Below are 18,256 nucleotides of genomic sequence, written 5' to 3' on the forward strand. Positions count from 1 at the left end.
ATAGTTTTCTTAATTTCAATTTTATTAATATTTTTTTTGGTTTTCAATATTTCTAACTTAGTGTTTAGTTGATGATTTGTAAGTTTTTTTTTCTAGTTTTTTTAGTTGTATGCCCAATTCATTAATCTCCTTTTTCTATTTTATTTATGTAAGCATTTAGAGATATAAAACTTCCCCTAAGAACTGCTTTTGCTGCATCCCATAAGTTTTGGTATGTTGTCTCATTATTGTCATTCTCTTGAATGAAATTATTGATTGTTTCTATGATTTGTTGTTTGACCCAATCATTTTTTAGGATTAGATTATTGTTTCCAATTATTTTTTAGTCTATCTTTCCATGGCCCTTTATTACATATAATTTTTATTGCATCATGATCTGAAAAGGATGCATTTAATATTTCTGCCTTTCTGCATTGGATTGTGAGGTTTTTATGCCCTAGTACATGGTCAATTTTTGTGTATGTGCCATGTACTGCTGAGAAAAAAGTATATTCCTTTCTATCCCCATTCAGTTTTCTCCAGAGGTCTATCATACCTAACTTTTCTAATGTTCTATTCACCTCCTTAACTTCTTTCTTGTTTATTTTGTGGTTAGATTTATCTAGTGCAGAGAGGGGGAGGTTCAGGTCCCCCACTAGTATAGTTTTGCTGTATTTCTTCCTGTAACTCCCTGAACTTCTCCTGTAAGAATTTGGATGCTATACCATTTGGTGCATATATGTTTAGTAATGATATTACTTCATTGTCTATGGTGCCTTTTAGCAGGATGTAGTTTCCTTCCTTATCTCTTTTGATTAGATCTATTTTTGCTTTTGCTTTGTCTGAGATCAGGATTGCTACCCCTGCTTTTTTTACTTCAGCTGATGCATAATATATTCTGCTCCAGCCTTTTACCTTTACCTGTATGTGTCACTCTTTTTCAAAAGTGTTTCCTGTAAACAACATATTGTAGGATTATGGTTGTTAATCCAATCTGCAATCCATTTCTGTTTTGTGGAAGTTCATCCCATTCACATTCACAGTTATGATTACTATCTGTGTCTTTTTCTCCATCCTCCCTCCCCCCATTTATGGGAAAATTGGAACACTAATACATTGTTGGTGGAGTTGGGAAATGATCTAACCATTTTGGGGAACAATTTGGAACTATACCCAAAGGACTACAAAAATGTGCATGCCCTTTGATACAGCAATAGCACTTCTAAGACTATATCCCAAAGAGAACAAACAAATGGGAAAATGACCCATATGTACAAAAATATTCATAGCAGCTCTTTTTGTGGTGGCAAAGAATTGGATTTTGATGGATGCCCATCAATTGGGGAATGGCTGAGCAAGTTGTGGTATATGAATGTAATGGAATACTATTGTGCTATAAGAGATGATGAACAGGTTGACTTCGGAAAAACCTGGAAAGACTTATACGGTCTGATGCTGAGTGAAGTGAGCAGAACAAAGAGGACTTTGTACACAATAACAGCCACTTTATGTGATGACTAATATTGTTGCATGGAACCCTTCTCAGCATTACAAGGATCTAAGACATCTCCAGAGGCCTCAGGATGGAAAATGCTGTGCACATCCAAAAAAGAAACTATGGAAGTCGAATCACTATCGCTTATTTTTACCTTCTGTTGAGTTTTGTTTCATCTTTCTGATTGTTCCTCCTATTGGTTTTAATTTTTACTTACAACTTCACTAATGTGAAAATATATTTGATAGGAATGTAAATGTAAAGCCTGTATCAGAATGTGTGCTGTCTTGGGAGGGTGAGGGTGAGGAAGGGGGAGAAAAATTTTCAACTCAAACGCATATGGAAGTGATTGTTGATAATTCAAAATAAATTAATAAAATTAAAAAAAAAAGGAAATGTGCCCTCACTCTGCCTTGACTTATCACAAAATAAATTCATATCACAGGAAATTAAATTCTGTTATTAAAAAAGGTGAGTACTCGTGAAAAGTAGTATTAATTATTTTCTCTCATTGAATCACTATGTGTGTCAAACTTTAAGAGGCTGCCCACATTGCCAATACATACTGTGTCCTCTGGGAGATCCTAAAATGTGAATTGAAATTGAAGATAGCCCTGGAAATGACTTCTCTGCCATGTTAGAGGTTAAGAACCAACCTGGGCATCCCCACTATCTGACTGATCACCGTTATATTGTATTGATCCAATCTAGTGTTCTTCACAGGTGTTTTAGCTACTCTTTTTGTTCACTGCATGTTACAGGGTGGTCTAAAAAATAGCCAAGAAAAAAATGCAAAAGTTATGTTTTTTTCTTATATTTCATATGTCTGGGAGTCTCCTACAATTTTGGTCTTCTGCTCAAATTCCTCCTTATGAATCCTGTCCTAAAACAAGCTTTCCCTAACCAATGAAACTGATGGATGCAGCTGGGTGTTTCAGTGGATAGTGCACTTATCATGGAATCCGGAAGCTCTGAGTTCAAATCCCAGAGCAAGTCACTTAACCTCTGTTTGCTTAAGTGCATTGGAGAAGCAAAAATTCCAATTATCTTTGCTAAGAAAACCACATGGATAGTACCGGTATGCTTTGGTTCGTGGGGTCATGAACAGTCAGACATGACTGAACAATAACTGAAGGAAAGTCTCCTAAGATATACCAGGGGAAACTCTGAAACACAGAGCAAAGAGAAACTCTATCATTTCAATTATTTCCCTCGCTTTCAAACTAGCACAGAAGACCAAAGACTGCTACTTAAAAAGAGTAAGAGTCAACACCTATTCGATTTGTTGTAAATGAGATGTTAAGAATGATCATTTTTAATGCTTCATTATATTGATCTACAAGAACTTTGGATTTGTCTGGGCTGGGATTGAAGGAATTCATGCCATTTATCTGTGGAACACTCATACTGGCATTGTAAAAGCAGTACAGAAATCAAAATACAAAGATGTACATGTATATGTGTTTATGTATGTATGTATATAAATTCCAAAGAAGTAACTCATTCAATTTAACTTAGGCATAGTTTATACTATGCCATTTTGACAAATTCCTAGTCTAAAGTAAAAAATTACTTAGATGCTTTCTGTATCTTCATTTCATGTCATTCCATGCATTTTGACTAAGGCTTCTGAAGTTTTCAGTGAAGCCACGTGAGTCTAATTCCATTAGATTTTTTGGCCTGTGTCAATTAATTTTCTTTTTTTAGACGATAAATTTAAACTCCTATTTCTCCACTGAGCAGTTAGACATTTTCAGTATAGAACATCCCATTAAAATGAAGTGACAAATGGCTCTGTGGAACACAAATTTTAAAAAGCTCTTTGGTCTAGTAATATAATTCTTAGTGGTTTGTTTCCAAGATGATACACAGGAGTTGTGTGAACAAAAGACATTATTAATTTTGTACATTTACTAACTATGCATAATTTAAAAGTGATGTCATGGGTGCACATGAATATCTAGGTCCTTTCAGACTGATTGATAATGTTCTGTGTGCAGCTTGGAATAGAAGTACAGTATATAATCACATTTTATAATTCTCTGTGCAATCCCTGGTTTTCTAAATCAGACCCCATTGTCATGGATGTGTTCATCATCCTTGCTGAACACATTGACTGAAAAATAAGACCAAGTCTGCACATTTGGAGATATACATTTTTGAGACTGCTACAGCTGGGGCAGTATATTCATCTTATACTAGTGTCCTTTAATCTTATGGCTTTCACTTCTCCTATGTCTGCTCTCTTTAGGTGACTGAGCACTTTAGGTTATATTCATCAACTTGGTAATACCAGAGCTAGAATAATTCATCATCCTTTAATTAATGACTTGCCAGTGACAAACTTGGGTGATATCATATGTTAATTATTTCAAATCCTCCTATGCATTTCTCAAAATGTGTAGGACAGAAACCATTCCTAAAATGTAAATGATTGTGCTTGCAAGCAGTGCTTGAATTTTCCATGGGCTGTCTTCCCAGAAAAGGTGTTGTAATTCAAAACAAAACAAGTTAAATTTAATTTTCCCATAGAAACCAATATATATTATGGGGTTAGTTTCTGTGAGTCATTTGATGTCTGTCTTTTCATATAAATGCCCATATACACAATATTTAATAAAATGTAATAACCTGTAGATAATGGGCCTGTGAATTTTATGATAAAATATTTTTTTTGTTTTGTTATTTGAGGCAGTTGGGGTTAAGTGACTTGCCCAGGTTCACACAGCTAGTAAGTGTCAAGTGTTTGGTCTGAGGCCGGATTTGAACTCAGGCACTCCTGACTTCAGGGCCAGTGCTCTATCCAGTGTGCCACCTAGCTGCCCCACGATAAAACATTTTTGAAATAAATTTTATAGTCTTGAAGAAGTCAAAATTTCTGAATTTCAAATCTCAAGCTTAAGAGATGACTAAATGTTCTTTAAGGTATTTCCTGGATTCTTCTGAAAATACAAGTCCTTTTGAAAATAAATAAATAAATAAATAGAAATCTTGGAATAAAAGAAGCAATCACACATACACACAAAGTATATTCTAGGTGGCACACTGTATAGAGTGCTGAACCTGGAGGCAGGAAGACTTGAAATCACATTTGCCCCAGAAACTTATTATATGTGTGACCACAATCAAATCACTTAACCATGGTTTCCCTCACTTTGAAATGTGGATAATAATAACATTTACTTCCCAGGATGGTTGTAAGGATAAAATTGGAAAATATTTCTAAAGCATTTTGCAAACCTATATAAACATTAGCTGTTTTTATTGACTCAATTTTTTAATATACTTCAGCAAATTTTACCATTACTAAATTAAGTAAACAATTATTTATTCCAATAAAAAGGATATCTGCTTCAATGCAAAATCAGGGTTTAGAGATCACATCAAATTCTCTCCTCCTCACTTTCTGTTTCAAATCAGTTGGAAAGTCTCAATTCTACTTCCACATTTCTCATATTTCTCCTTACTTTTCCACTCACATAATCATCACCCTAATTCTAGCCCAAATTAACTTTCTCCTTGACCATGGATGTGACCTCCTAATTGGTTTCTCTGTTTTCATTCTCTTTTTTATAATGTATCTGCCACATAGTTATATAAATAATCTTCCTAAACCAGGGCCACTAAACTGTGTTATTCCTCTGCCCCTCTCCCCCCAAAAAAGTTCATTAACTACATATTACCACTAAGACTCAAATGTAATTCTCTCCATCCCCGCATTGGTAAGCTACTACATTATGATCAAAACTTTTTTTTTTCTCAACCTACTTTATCATTATTCTCCTCTACATAGTCTGTCTTCTAGTCAAACCAAACTTCTAGTTGTTTCCTGAGCTTAGGCTAATATTCCACCTCTAATAGCTTTGCCCAGGCTATTGCTTATGTGTGCTTGCTGAATATAATCTTCTCTTCAAAGAACTGAAATTGTGGGATATTCAAAGAACTAGAAAGAGATGTATCATGAGCATGCATAGGCTGAAATATATTGTCAATAATACCATGTGGGCAAGAAGTCAAATAAGGGATGTCATCCTGGAAACTAAAGATCAGAAAATAAGTTTTACTTGTTTTGTAATGAGAATAATGGATAGCAGACAGGGTGAATACTTCACTCGTACCCACCAATCCATTAGTCATGGACCCAGGCTTGGGTGAAAAGAGGGGGATGTGTAGAGTGATGAATCAAATTATTGCAAAGGGTGCATGTAATTGAATGACAGAATAATTAATAAGCAAATATGACTGCTGTACACTGAATACATAATGCATCCAACATAAAGTATTACTACTTTCCCAAATATATGTTTATTACCTTTTAATTATTCAAATTCAAATCCATTTCAAAATATTATTAAAATTGATTGTAGCTTTTTATCACCATGTATTTTGCTAAGATTACAGACTAAGAATTGGAGTGTACTTCAAAATCCATCTTGCCCAAACCAGATTTTTTTTTTTTAATGAAGAAAAAGAAGTTCATAAGTCCTGACTTTTACCCAAGGTAACATGGATAGTATGTGGCAGAACTAGCATTTAAACCAAAGTCCTCTGACTCCAAATCCAGAACTCTTTCTTTTATCAGGAGCAGTAGTATAACTATGATCATGTAAGAATTAAAAAGAAAAATAAATTTAAAAGGTATTATATATTTTGAAAAGATTGGAAACAACTGGACCAGATGAAGGGCCCCAAGAAGTTGAAATTTCCTTTGCTGCCTTCATAAGAGATCATATAGCATAATAACATTGAATGAGAAAATATAGTTGGATTTCTAGGTATATCCATCCTTGGAAAAGCATATTCACATTGATAATATCATTGATCCTATTGCTCTGCATGCATTAAAATTTATTGAAAGCCTTTTGGGTACAAATGAAACAAACAAGAGCAACAACCTTGTTAATGGCATTAAAGCAGTGCTAAATATTGTGCATACAAGGGAAAAAAAAACATTTAAAGGGAACATGAGGAAATATGTCTAACAAAAGCACCCATGCAAAATACTAGAATAGAGAAGTTATCAATTAGTCAATTATGTCCATGACTGCCATTTTGTGATGCTTTAAGGTTTTCAAAGCATTTTATATACTTTTTATTTGAGTCTAATAATTACCCTTTCTGGGGAGTTTATACAGATGAGGAAAATGAATAATAGATACTTTAGATGACCTGCAAGTGGTCAATATTTAGGGTGGTATGGGAATGGAGGTCTATGTGACTCCAAGGCCATATTTCTACTCTGCTGCATTGCTTCTCCCTCACTCTATACTCTGTCAGAGAAGATCATTACTTTATTTTATCCAAGATATTCTGCTATTATTGAAGAAAAACCAATGAACTGCACATCTGGCACTGAAGGAATACAGGCAAATGATATTATTTATAGGCACAGGGTTCATATTATTGTTCATAGAAAAATAAAGTTTCAATCGTATGATGGTGATTACTGCTTTTTTCTGATGGAATATTCAGCGATCCAATAAAATTTCTCAAGCTCAGCTAAGTTAGACCCATATCCATGAAGTGCTGAAGAACAGATCATAATTTGGCAGCAAATTTATCTCTCATCAAGTTTTCTAACACCAGTCACTCCAGATAAGATGAACTTTTATTTGTTTGTTTTGTATTTGGAAAGGATTATTCCCAAGAAATCCTTATTGCCTTTTGGATGATCAGATCATTTGGAAAATCAGATGCTTATCTCCGTAATGGGCACTGGATAATAAAAAGAAAAAAAAATTCAAGTGGCGATTTCTGGACAAAATGACTACAAAGACAAAAGTTAATAATTTCTATCTCCATGTAAGTACAGCTTTAGTGTTTCAGCAAAATACTTAGCTCTCTTCTTTTTCCTACATGACTTAGGAAGCTGGTAAATAAATTTGGTTTTTGAAGGGCTTGTTTTGTAGTTCATTCAACAATACAATGGGATTTGTTTGTTCTACAGAAATAGTAATAGCATTTAAGAGACTGCATGGTGTGATCTAAATAACCATGGAAAACATTTCCATAGCCCCTTAAGACTTAGAAATCACTTTGCTCACACAAATTAAGCAAGGAAGGAAGTGAATGAAGTATTATCTTTATTTTATGAAGGATAAGGAAACTGAGGTTCAGAGCTGGTTCACAATTTTATCAATTTACCAAAAATGTGAAGAGAACTTTGAGATAATTTATCTGCTCTACCTTTCCTTCTTTTTTTAACAGATAAAGAAATTAAGGTCATAGAAATTGAAACTTAGATCAGTTTTACAAGAGAATTAATTAAGTAACAAGTCAGGATTTGACCCGAGGTACTGATTCCAGGGCCACAATTCTTTCTGTTGTACTACATAATTCAAAACACTTTATCCTCCATCATTGCAGCAAGAATGAATAAATGATAATAATAATAGCTGTGGGTGTGTTTTCCTGCACATGTATGCATGTACATACATAAGCAAGTGTCATACTAAGGTTTACAAAGTAGTTTATATATGTTTTCTTATTTGATCCTCAGAAAAACCTGTAAGACACATATTGTTATTCATATTTTAAAGATGAGGAAACAAAAGCAGAAGATAAGTGACTTTTTCAGGTTATCACATTTAGTCTCTTAGGTAGTATTCAATCTCAGGCCTTTCTGACTCCAGATCCAATGTTCTATCCTTTTTTATTTTCTTGTATTTAGGCAGAGAATGTCCACAAGAACAAGAAAGTCTCCAGACATGAGTTAGTTATAAGATTTTTTTTCCCTCCCAGTAACTAAACTCTTGTGTAGCATGAAAGTGGATATTACATTGATATTACATAAGGCAAATAGATTTCTTTTTTTTTTGCTACAATTAGATCATTAGTAACTGTGGGATGAATTCTGACTTGATGAAGAGCTTATTAGAGGAAATAAGGAAAGAAAGAAATCTACTTATTAATATCTATATGAAACTTAAATATTGACTGGGCTCGTTGCTTCAAAAGTTATGTGTGGAGTGTTTATGAGCCTCCTTATAATAATCAGTTAGAGATTTTTCTTAAGAAAGGCCAAAAGGAGTTTCATTGCTTTCTCATGAGAAAGGACACACCCCGGTCACTTAAGATGGCACCAGCAAGGTACTGTGTGGGCCTATAGCTCAGAGCAAGTTTATATAGACCCTAAAGTAGAGCCCTACCCACCCATTGACTCTTCTTCCCATTGGCTGGGCTTCAGAGCTCACAGTCTAAACTTGGAAACTTCTCCCAAGCACCAAGGACAAAAAGGGCCTGAAACAAGGAATGGTTTGCTTCAACAACTAGGGAGGGGACATGAGGAGGGATAGAATCTGTGTGAACAGGGTGTGGCTCTGTCAGGAAGTGGCTGTCACCTGATCTACTCGTGACACTCTGCTTTCTCAGCAAGGCAGCTTCTGAGAAATAAAGGGCAGCCTCAGCTACACTGAAGGGGCTTCACTATTTCATCATTCCATTCAGTTAGTTTTCTAGACAATAACGAATTGAATATTTTCACATTGACTCCCAAAGGAAATATTTTTACACGTTATCACAAGATGATAAAGTGGTCTCCCACAACTTAGAATGTTACAGTAGGGATTCCAGGAAGCAGGGGCAAGAGAAGAAGAAATGCCACTAGGGTCTCCACCTTATCCTTTTGGTCTCTATCTTACAGGATAATTGATTGAGAATGCCTATCCTCCTCCCATCCCCAACTATTTGTATTTCCAAATAAAACTATTCTATTAAACTTCAGCACCTGTGTATCTTATGTTGAAATGTTAAATATCATATTAATTGAGTACCCATTGCTTAATTCAGACAGTCAGAAGAAGATAAGCAAGCAATTAACTCTTTATCATATTTTCCTCTGAATTATCAAAATAAGTATCATCAGATTCTTTGTTTAGCTAGAAGGGAACTCAGTTTTAGAAGAAAATATTTTAAGATCACAATATTTTGTCTCATTTCTTTATCTATTTTTAAGATTATAATGGAATTAGTAGGAAAATGGGATGATATCTGGAAGAGTGTTGTCCAGAGTACTCCTACATTGGCCAAGGACTGAGTCAAATGGTTTAGGAAGCTTAGAGTGCTTTATGACCACTAAATATGAGATCAGAATGTTTTCACTAATATAGAAGACTTCAAAAGTTTAAACAATTACCCACATGAAATAGAAATAAAGAATATCTATGCTCTGCAGGTGAGAGTGTCACTGTTCTCAAAATATTTCTAATGACTAGCTCACTGGAAAAAAAAGCACTTTTGCTTCATTTAATTTAGTAGAATCACTGTCTTGTGCATAATTCAAATTCTTTTTCCTTTTTTTTTTAACCCATAAGAATAGTGATACAGGTATGTATTAACTCATGTCTTATTGCATGAATAGGTAGTAATAAAACAGTGGCATTTACCAAATTGCCAGTATAAAGAATTGTCAGAAGGACAAGGGTATAAGCTTTAGATTCTTGAAGGGGTTAACCTCTATGTTATCTGTTTAATATGAATTATGTATTAGCTTCTCATATTTTCAAATATAAAATTGCTTGGCTTGGTCCTGTTCCCCAAGATGACCTTGATGCAATCACAGATAATACTGTACTTTCCCAAAGACATTAATCAATAACTTTATAATATGAAGCAGTATGAATATTTAATAGCCCTATTCTGAATAATTCAAATTTTTTTATCACTAAAAAATAAAACCAGTGTCAGACAATCATTACATATTGCAGTTTCCCCATTATTTCTAGTGCCCACTGCTTAAGAAGGACATGGAATTATATAGCTTCAGCTAAGTTGGAATAGTTTTTCAGTTGTTCATTCTACTCCTTGTCTCTAATACCTCCTAGCAATCAAAGCTCATTACTTTGCAGTTCTATTATTGAATATCACCTTCCTGTTTGGTTAGCTACCATTTCAAATGGTAATTCACATGGCAATCACTAAAACAAATACATTCATAACTAATCTGCTGACAGATGATTTCCTAGGAATTTTTTTTTTTAAAGAATACTCATCAAAAGAAGAGTTCAGTTTGAAAATGGAGAAAGGTGAAATATTTGTTTCAATAAAAGATAATACCTATGTTATCATCCAAAGTTTATAAAGGAAAGACAACCCCTCTCCTCTCTTCCCAAAAAAATAGTGAGACTGAGATCAAGAGTTTAACTCTCTTAGGAAAGTAAGAGAAAATACCAATTAACTTTTATAATTCTTTAAAAAGAAATTTAAACACCCCCCCACACACAAATAATATATCACAGTAAATAAACATGAATATTCCCCTCTTTTCATGCATCAACTATCCCTCCTACAAGTACATGTTGTAATATAATAACATTTCAATCTTCTGAGTGCTTTACATCACTTCTTCACAATTCCATAAGTAATAAATCTGACATATGTCTCTGTATTTATATATGGACAAATAGGATCTCTCATTTTTTCAACATGGAAAACTACTCCTATGGAAACTATTTCTAACTATGTAACTATCAGTAATTCAAGAGAGAAGTCTTAGGCAGTTCCTTGAGGCACATGGTGATCAAATGTCCTGCTTAGGGTGGCATAAGTAGTTAAGTTCAAGGTGGGACTTAAACCTAGGCCTTCACAATTGAGACCAGATCTTTATCCACTATGTTATCCATATTGTGTATGCCCCAGATTCCCTCTTTGAGATTCTCTGCAGATAATCAATATCCTTCGTGACATCTGGAATCAGAACCTAAGTAACATAAAGCAAATCAAAACTATATAGGTAGACTGGTCATAGCAAAATATGGCTGGGCAATTATCTTATTTCTATAGCTATACCTTTTTAAGTACCCAAAATTTACATTAGTTCTCTTGGTTGCCATATTATAATATTGGAACCTATTGAGTATGCCTTACAATTCTATGTTCTTTAATTTTTCCTCAGCTAAGATAATATTAATTCATTTACTGGATATATATGTATATATGTGCATATGTACACATAAATATAAAACACAAATATATATACATATGTATATGTATATACACACACAATCTGTGTGTATGTATACACACATATACATACAGATATATATGTATATATATGTGTGTATATATATATATATTTATATACATATAAATGTATGTGTGTATTGCATATAGATCTATATTTGGACAGAGTTTTAATTACAATTACTAATATCTTTAAACTATATCATCTTTGCAAAGAAGTTGTTTAGGCAGTTTAGAATTTCTCCTTTATCATTTGTATGAGATTTCTTTAATTTGGGATTTTTGATGATAAATTATTTAAGGTTTCATCTTTCACATACATTACTTTATTTTCAAACAATATGGCCATGATTAGAGGACATTAAATAATTATGGTTTGAATATGGGACATGGATGTATAATGGACTATTTTTACTTCACAAAATCTGATATTTGTTAATTACATAATGTATTGATTTATGATGCAAGTATTAAAATTCATTAATTTAATTTTCTTACCTTACAAAATTGACAAGATTGAGGTTTGCTGCCACAGAACCTGATCTCCTTAATGCCATCATTTTACCAAATAATGCAATAAATCTATCCCATATGAAACACAACAATCTTAGAAGAATCAAGTTATTTAATTTGAAAAGCAATATACCATTCATTGAAAGTTTTCAAAAAGAAGTAAAATTACAACTTATCAGTTGTGTAAATAAAAGGATCACATTTTCAGGTATGCTGCACTAAATGGTCACTGAGCTCCCTTCTGATTCTTGGATTATGTCTTATTTTCATGAATTTTTGAAAATCAAAGATGATATACTTTTTTTGTGAACAAACTGATTTTTCCATTTCTGTTCTCTAATATGAACTCTCAATTGAACTGTGATTTAAAAGGAATATTTTAAGGAAAACAAGAACAAATAAATAAATATATGTGTGTATATGTGTGTGTGTGTGTATATATGTATATATGTGTGTGTGTGTATACATACATACATACATATATATATATATACATATATATATATATATATGTATGTATGTGTGTGTGCATATTTCTGACCTAAAGTTCTATCTCAATCAGAAAAAAAAATGTTGTATTATGCAACTTCTCAGTATCATCACCTTGCATAATAATCTATTCTTGAAAGGAAAAGACCTGTCCCAATAAGATAACTGCTTAGCTCCTGGGAATCAAGATAAAGAAAGTGAGAAGTACATAGAAAAAACCATTTAGCCCAGATTCTGTGGGTATCCCAAAAATGTCAGCTGGTTGTACACTCCCCTTATTTGGTGGTGATGGGCAGGCATACATTTAAAGCCAGTGTACAGCTGTTACAAAATGTGCTTCTTCAGTCACAACACCCACTTCAGATTGTGATTTGATTCACGGAGGATATGTTTATGCATGATAAATAGACAAACTCAGAGAACAGATTTTTCTGCCAAATCTTTACTTCCTCCGCCATATTTTTCTCACTAAAGAAGTGAATTACTTTCATTATCTAAATGTTGGGTTTTATAAGATGAGGAAGGTTTTCAGTTGAAGACAAAAATTAGTACATTGAAATGGAAGGAGAAAGTCATACTCATCTCAATAATATTGTCTTTGTAGAGAGGAAGACAAGGTCAGATGCATGACTTTCAAGGATATGAATCAATAAAGACAAAACTAAACCTCTCTTATGAATAATGATAAGCATATTCATCTGAGGGGTTATCTCTTTTTAGTTGGTTTGGGATAAATGGAGTATTTTGTTGGAATCATAACTGTCATACATTGCCCTAAACAAGTGAATTAAAAATCTTCTCAGTGTGGCCTAAAATAATTTCATTTATTACAAACAGCAATGCCTGCAGCAAGTCCTGTGGTGAAAACAGATTTACTGCCAGTGGTATTCACCTCTGTAATTTCTCCATATATCAACAGTGATATAGCCTATATGTTCTTCCCAGCAATTCCTTTTCCTTGTTAAATTAAAGATCTCATTTTGCCTTTCCTGTTCCCCTTTCATAGGCAGGTTTGTGACCACACTTTTATTGTTCCATACAGAATTACAACCAACTATTAAATAAGAGCAATGATATAATTTCCTACTGAAGCTGAATCCGAGGCTTTCTTGTAATGAATAAAACACAATTATTTATCTTTAGATGCAATTTAACATTACTTTTTAATTTAAAATAAGCATTTTAAAAGCCAAGTGTACACTACTTGCACTTTTTTTTTAACAAGGTTTCGTCTTTTAACTTGACATGAATTAGAACACAATGTTAGTATAGAGATTCTGAATGTTGAAAAAAACTATATATGCATGTATGTATGTATGTATATAAAGTCAAAAAGTCTGTAAGCATTTGTTAACTTCAAGGCACTGTGCAAAGATTTAAAAAGGTAAAAGCAAGCTCCTTGTTCTCATGGAACTCACATTGTAATGTGGGAGAAAACATGAAAAGAAGTGGGTACACACGTGATAAACAGTATATAACTAGTAGGCAGTCTTAGAGAGAGAATACTGAGGATGCTGAGAAAGCATCCTGCAGAAGATGGGACATGAACTGATTCTTGAAGGAATTTAGAGAAGCTAGGAGTTGGAGGTGAAGAGTTAGATCAGTGCAAATGAGCACAGCTGGGAGATGTAGCACTGCATGTGAAGACCAGCAAATAGGCCAGTGTAGTTAAATTGTAGATTTCATGGAGAAGTATAGCCTGTAAGAAGACTGAAATTGTAGGAAAGGAACAGTTTGTGAAAGGATTTAAATAGCAAATGGAGGACATTCTGTTTGGTTGTGGAGGTAATAAGGACCTACTAGAGTTTATTGAGTAATGGGGGGTATGGTGACATGGTCAGATATGGATTTTTAGAAAACACACCTTGGCAGCTAAATAGAGAATGGTTTGGTGTTGGGGAATACCTGAGGATGGAAGACCAAACAATAAATTATTGCAATTGAGGTAAGGAAGGTTTGTACCACCAGAATGGCAGCTATGTGAGTTAAAGAAGGGGATATAGAAGAAGGATGGTGGTTTCCTTTATTCTTTTCTTTCCATGATTAGTATCTCCTTTTCATGAGAAGACCATAATGTAGTATGGGAACCACAGGTTAGCATTTTACCAGATCTTCTTACTCTCATTTTTCAATGTATCTCTGATGTCATTGATATAGGAGCTCCTGTCAGTGATGTATATTGATGTCACCATCATTTGTCATGAGCAAAGAATTTATCACCAAATGCCCACATTCCTTGTGCTGAGCTTCTCCATACTTATCAAGGCCAGTCCTCAGAAAACAGATATTGTCTGCTTTCAGAACTATACTCACAAAATAAAACAGAATTTTCAAATTGTCTTTTATCTCCTATGTATAGTTCTTATTTTCTTGGGCAAGATGGAATGAAGTTTGAGCAGTGAGGTAATGCATGACGTTGGAGTCATTAAATACAATGAACATGAATAAATCTCAAATAAGTCCATCATAGATGGATAAGATTAGAGATAGACTACTTAAAAAATATGGTCCCTAAAACTTATTTCCATAAGCTGAAAGGACATATATGTTAACACATTAGGTAAGAACATAGAAACATTTATTTTTTTGCAATGCTCTGTTTCGGGTATTAAAAAAAGTTGTAACAAACTTTTTAATCACATTTTCTCTCACATTATAAGATTAAGGAGAACTGATCTCTTTATTCTCTGGTATTAACATTTTTTCCCTCTCTTTTTGGACATTGGTAGACTTTATTTTTTTTCTTGGTGAAAATTGGGATAAAAATAATAGTAAGAAATATTTCCTTCAAGTTTGGGAAATTCTAATGGAAAATTTTAATATGAATTTTTAAAGGATATACAGTATACATTCATAAAGTCAAGATAGCCCTTAGAGATTGAAATTTTTTATGGACTGTGACTTACAGCCTCTCCTAATAGAGAGATGACAAGAAATATCAAAATTCAATGGCACTTCTTATCATATCAGAAGGACTTACAATGTGTTTACATATATAATTTGATATTGAACATGTAGAGGATCCTTTTTTTTAACAAGTAAAGGTTTCGTCTTTTAACTTGACATGAATTAGAACTACACAATATTTGTATAGAGATTCTGAATGTTGAAAAAACGATATGTACATGTATGTATGTATGTATGTATGTATGTATGTATATAAAGTCAAAAAGTCTCTAAGTATTTGTTAAGTGCAAGGCACTGTGCAAAGACTTAAAAAAGTGAAAGCAGGCTCCTTGTTCTCATGGAACTCACATTGTAACATGAGAGAAAACATGAAAAGAAAAGAATAATAAAGAAATAAAGAAATAATTAATAAATTAATAAATAGCTCAACCAAATATATTATAAATCTGAAACATGATCAAGTAAGAGGACCACCAAAAGTGGGCCTACCTGATTGCATGAGGCAGCAAAGATCAGATAATAACCCCTTACATTTAACCCAGAATATCTCTCCACTCTCTTTGAATGTCGTAGTTGAACCATAATGTCCTATACAAATATCAGGTATTAGTGAACCAATCCAATTCAATTCAACTTTAATTTAACTTTATTAGGTATTTTTGTATGGGAAAGAATGTGCTGGATGGCAATTAAAAGGAGTTAAAAAAATAGCATAAGCCCAGAAAAAAAAAACGCACACACATACACATATGCACACATGCACTAAATAAAATACATTCATAGATTAAGTGGATTAGTTTATATTAAATAATTTGAGGAGGGGTAAAGTTCTAAAAAGTACCAAGAAAATATTTTAAATGATGTTTACCTAGATACTAGTGACCAATCTCTTAATCAAGGCATTTTCATACACAAGATAGAAAGATGTCTCTAGAAAGTTATACTTTAGGTGTAGCTAGGTTGCCCAGTGGATACAGCACTGGCCTTGGATTCAGGAGAACCTGAGTTCAAATCCAGACTCACACACATAACACTTACTAGTTGTGTGACCTTGGGTAAGTCACTTAACCCCATTGCCTAGCCAAAAAAAAAAAAAGAAACAGAAAAAGAAAAAAAAGAAACTTAGACAACTGGTTGAATGGTAATACAAAAAGAATAACCATAAGCAAATTTGTCGCAGTTTAGATCAGAAATGTTGAACACTGCAGTCATATCTCTCTTGAGTGTAGCCAGAATGTGATCAAAATGTAATTGGGAAATATTTAACTAAATAAATTAAAATACAATAAAATGTAAATAATACTAATGTATGGTTTTCTAAGCCAATATGAACCCACAGGGATCCTAATATATGGTCCAGTTGCATTCATTTCTATTTGACTTTGACAGCACTCATTTAGATTATCTCAAGTAGCATGCACCAAATATTAGTGTTTGATCCTATGCTGATTATTATTTGGAGAAATGCACAGATGGCATGCTCACCAATTTTGTAAATGACACAAAGCTGAGAGGACTAACATATCTGCATAACAGAGTCAGGAATACAAATGATACTGTCAGGATACACCATTAGATTAAAGCCCTTCAAATAAAATTTATTAAAGAAAATATAAAATATTGCACATTGTTAAGAACAAGTTGATTGGTAGTAAGTGAGCACAAGATGGAACTTTGGGACTAAACCACGGTTCATCTGAAAAGTAAAATCTTGGAATTTTATAAGAGTGGTATTTCATTTTTTTATTTGTAATTTTTTTTAAATTTTAAACATAAATACAAAGAAAAAAAGAAACCAAATTACATACTAAAATTAAAACAATACAAAATAAGAAAAAAAGCATATCATGTGTACAGCAGAATGTGAAAGAGGATTCAAAATATACAATGATAAAATTCCATTTCAAAAAATCTTATATAACAAATACTAGGTGTTGGATTGATTACTGCCCTTCTTTTCTTTGCTCCCTTGTAAGTTTTCATTTGTTCTCAGCTATGTACTTTTTCCTTTGTTCTTTTTCCCATTTCCCCCAAAGGCTACAATTAAGTACAGATATACTAATATATATGTGTATACACATACATGAGTATACACATACATATATACATACATATATAGACATATGTTGTGAAATTTAAATGAGTCAAAATTTTGAGATTGTAGTCCAAAAAGCAAATGCTGTCTTTGATTGAAAAAGAAAAATATTAGTGCGCATCATCAGAGAGTCAACAACTCTGATTTTTTCTGCCTGGTTGGTCCATAGAAAACAGTATTGTGTTTACTTCTGGTGTCCCATTTTATAAATTATAAAATTGGATGACCATATGAGAGGAAAAAGTAAATTTAAAGAAATTTGTATGTTTAGCCTGAAGAAATCTTCATTGTTTTGGAGGTTGTATGGAAAGATGTCTCTTCAAATATTTGAAAAAAGATCACATAGATGAAATATCAGTTGTGCCCTGATTGACCAAAGTATCAAGTTACCTGCACTGTTATGAGTTTCAGAGAGACAGAACTTTCTAATGATTAGAGATATATAAAGCAAACTGGACCACCTCAAGAAACAGTTGATGTTTTAGCCTCACTGGAGGTCTTAAGCAAAGGTTGAATAATCTCACTGAGAACAACATGGGAGAGATTTGTATTAAGGTGTAGCTTAAATTGGAAGAACTATGAAATCCCTTACAACACTGGGATTCTGTTTATGAATATGGGCCCAGGGGTGGCCTTACATTTTTTATTAAGAATGAAGCACAATTGTATAGAGCCTTTCATTTCAGGTTTCCACTTTCAGTGGACAAACTATAGCAAAAAGTAAGACAGAAAGAATGACTGTGAGAGCTCTTAGAATTACTTAAGAAACTAAGCAAATGGAAGATGGTAGGAAAGGCTGAGGACGATTTGGAAGAACA

This window comes from Phascolarctos cinereus, unplaced genomic scaffold (genome assembly GCF_003287225.1).
Source record: "Phascolarctos cinereus isolate Bilbo 61053 unplaced genomic scaffold, phaCin_HiC Scaffold_4;HRSCAF=312, whole genome shotgun sequence".
Taxonomy (NCBI): Eukaryota; Metazoa; Chordata; class Mammalia; order Diprotodontia; family Phascolarctidae; genus Phascolarctos; species Phascolarctos cinereus.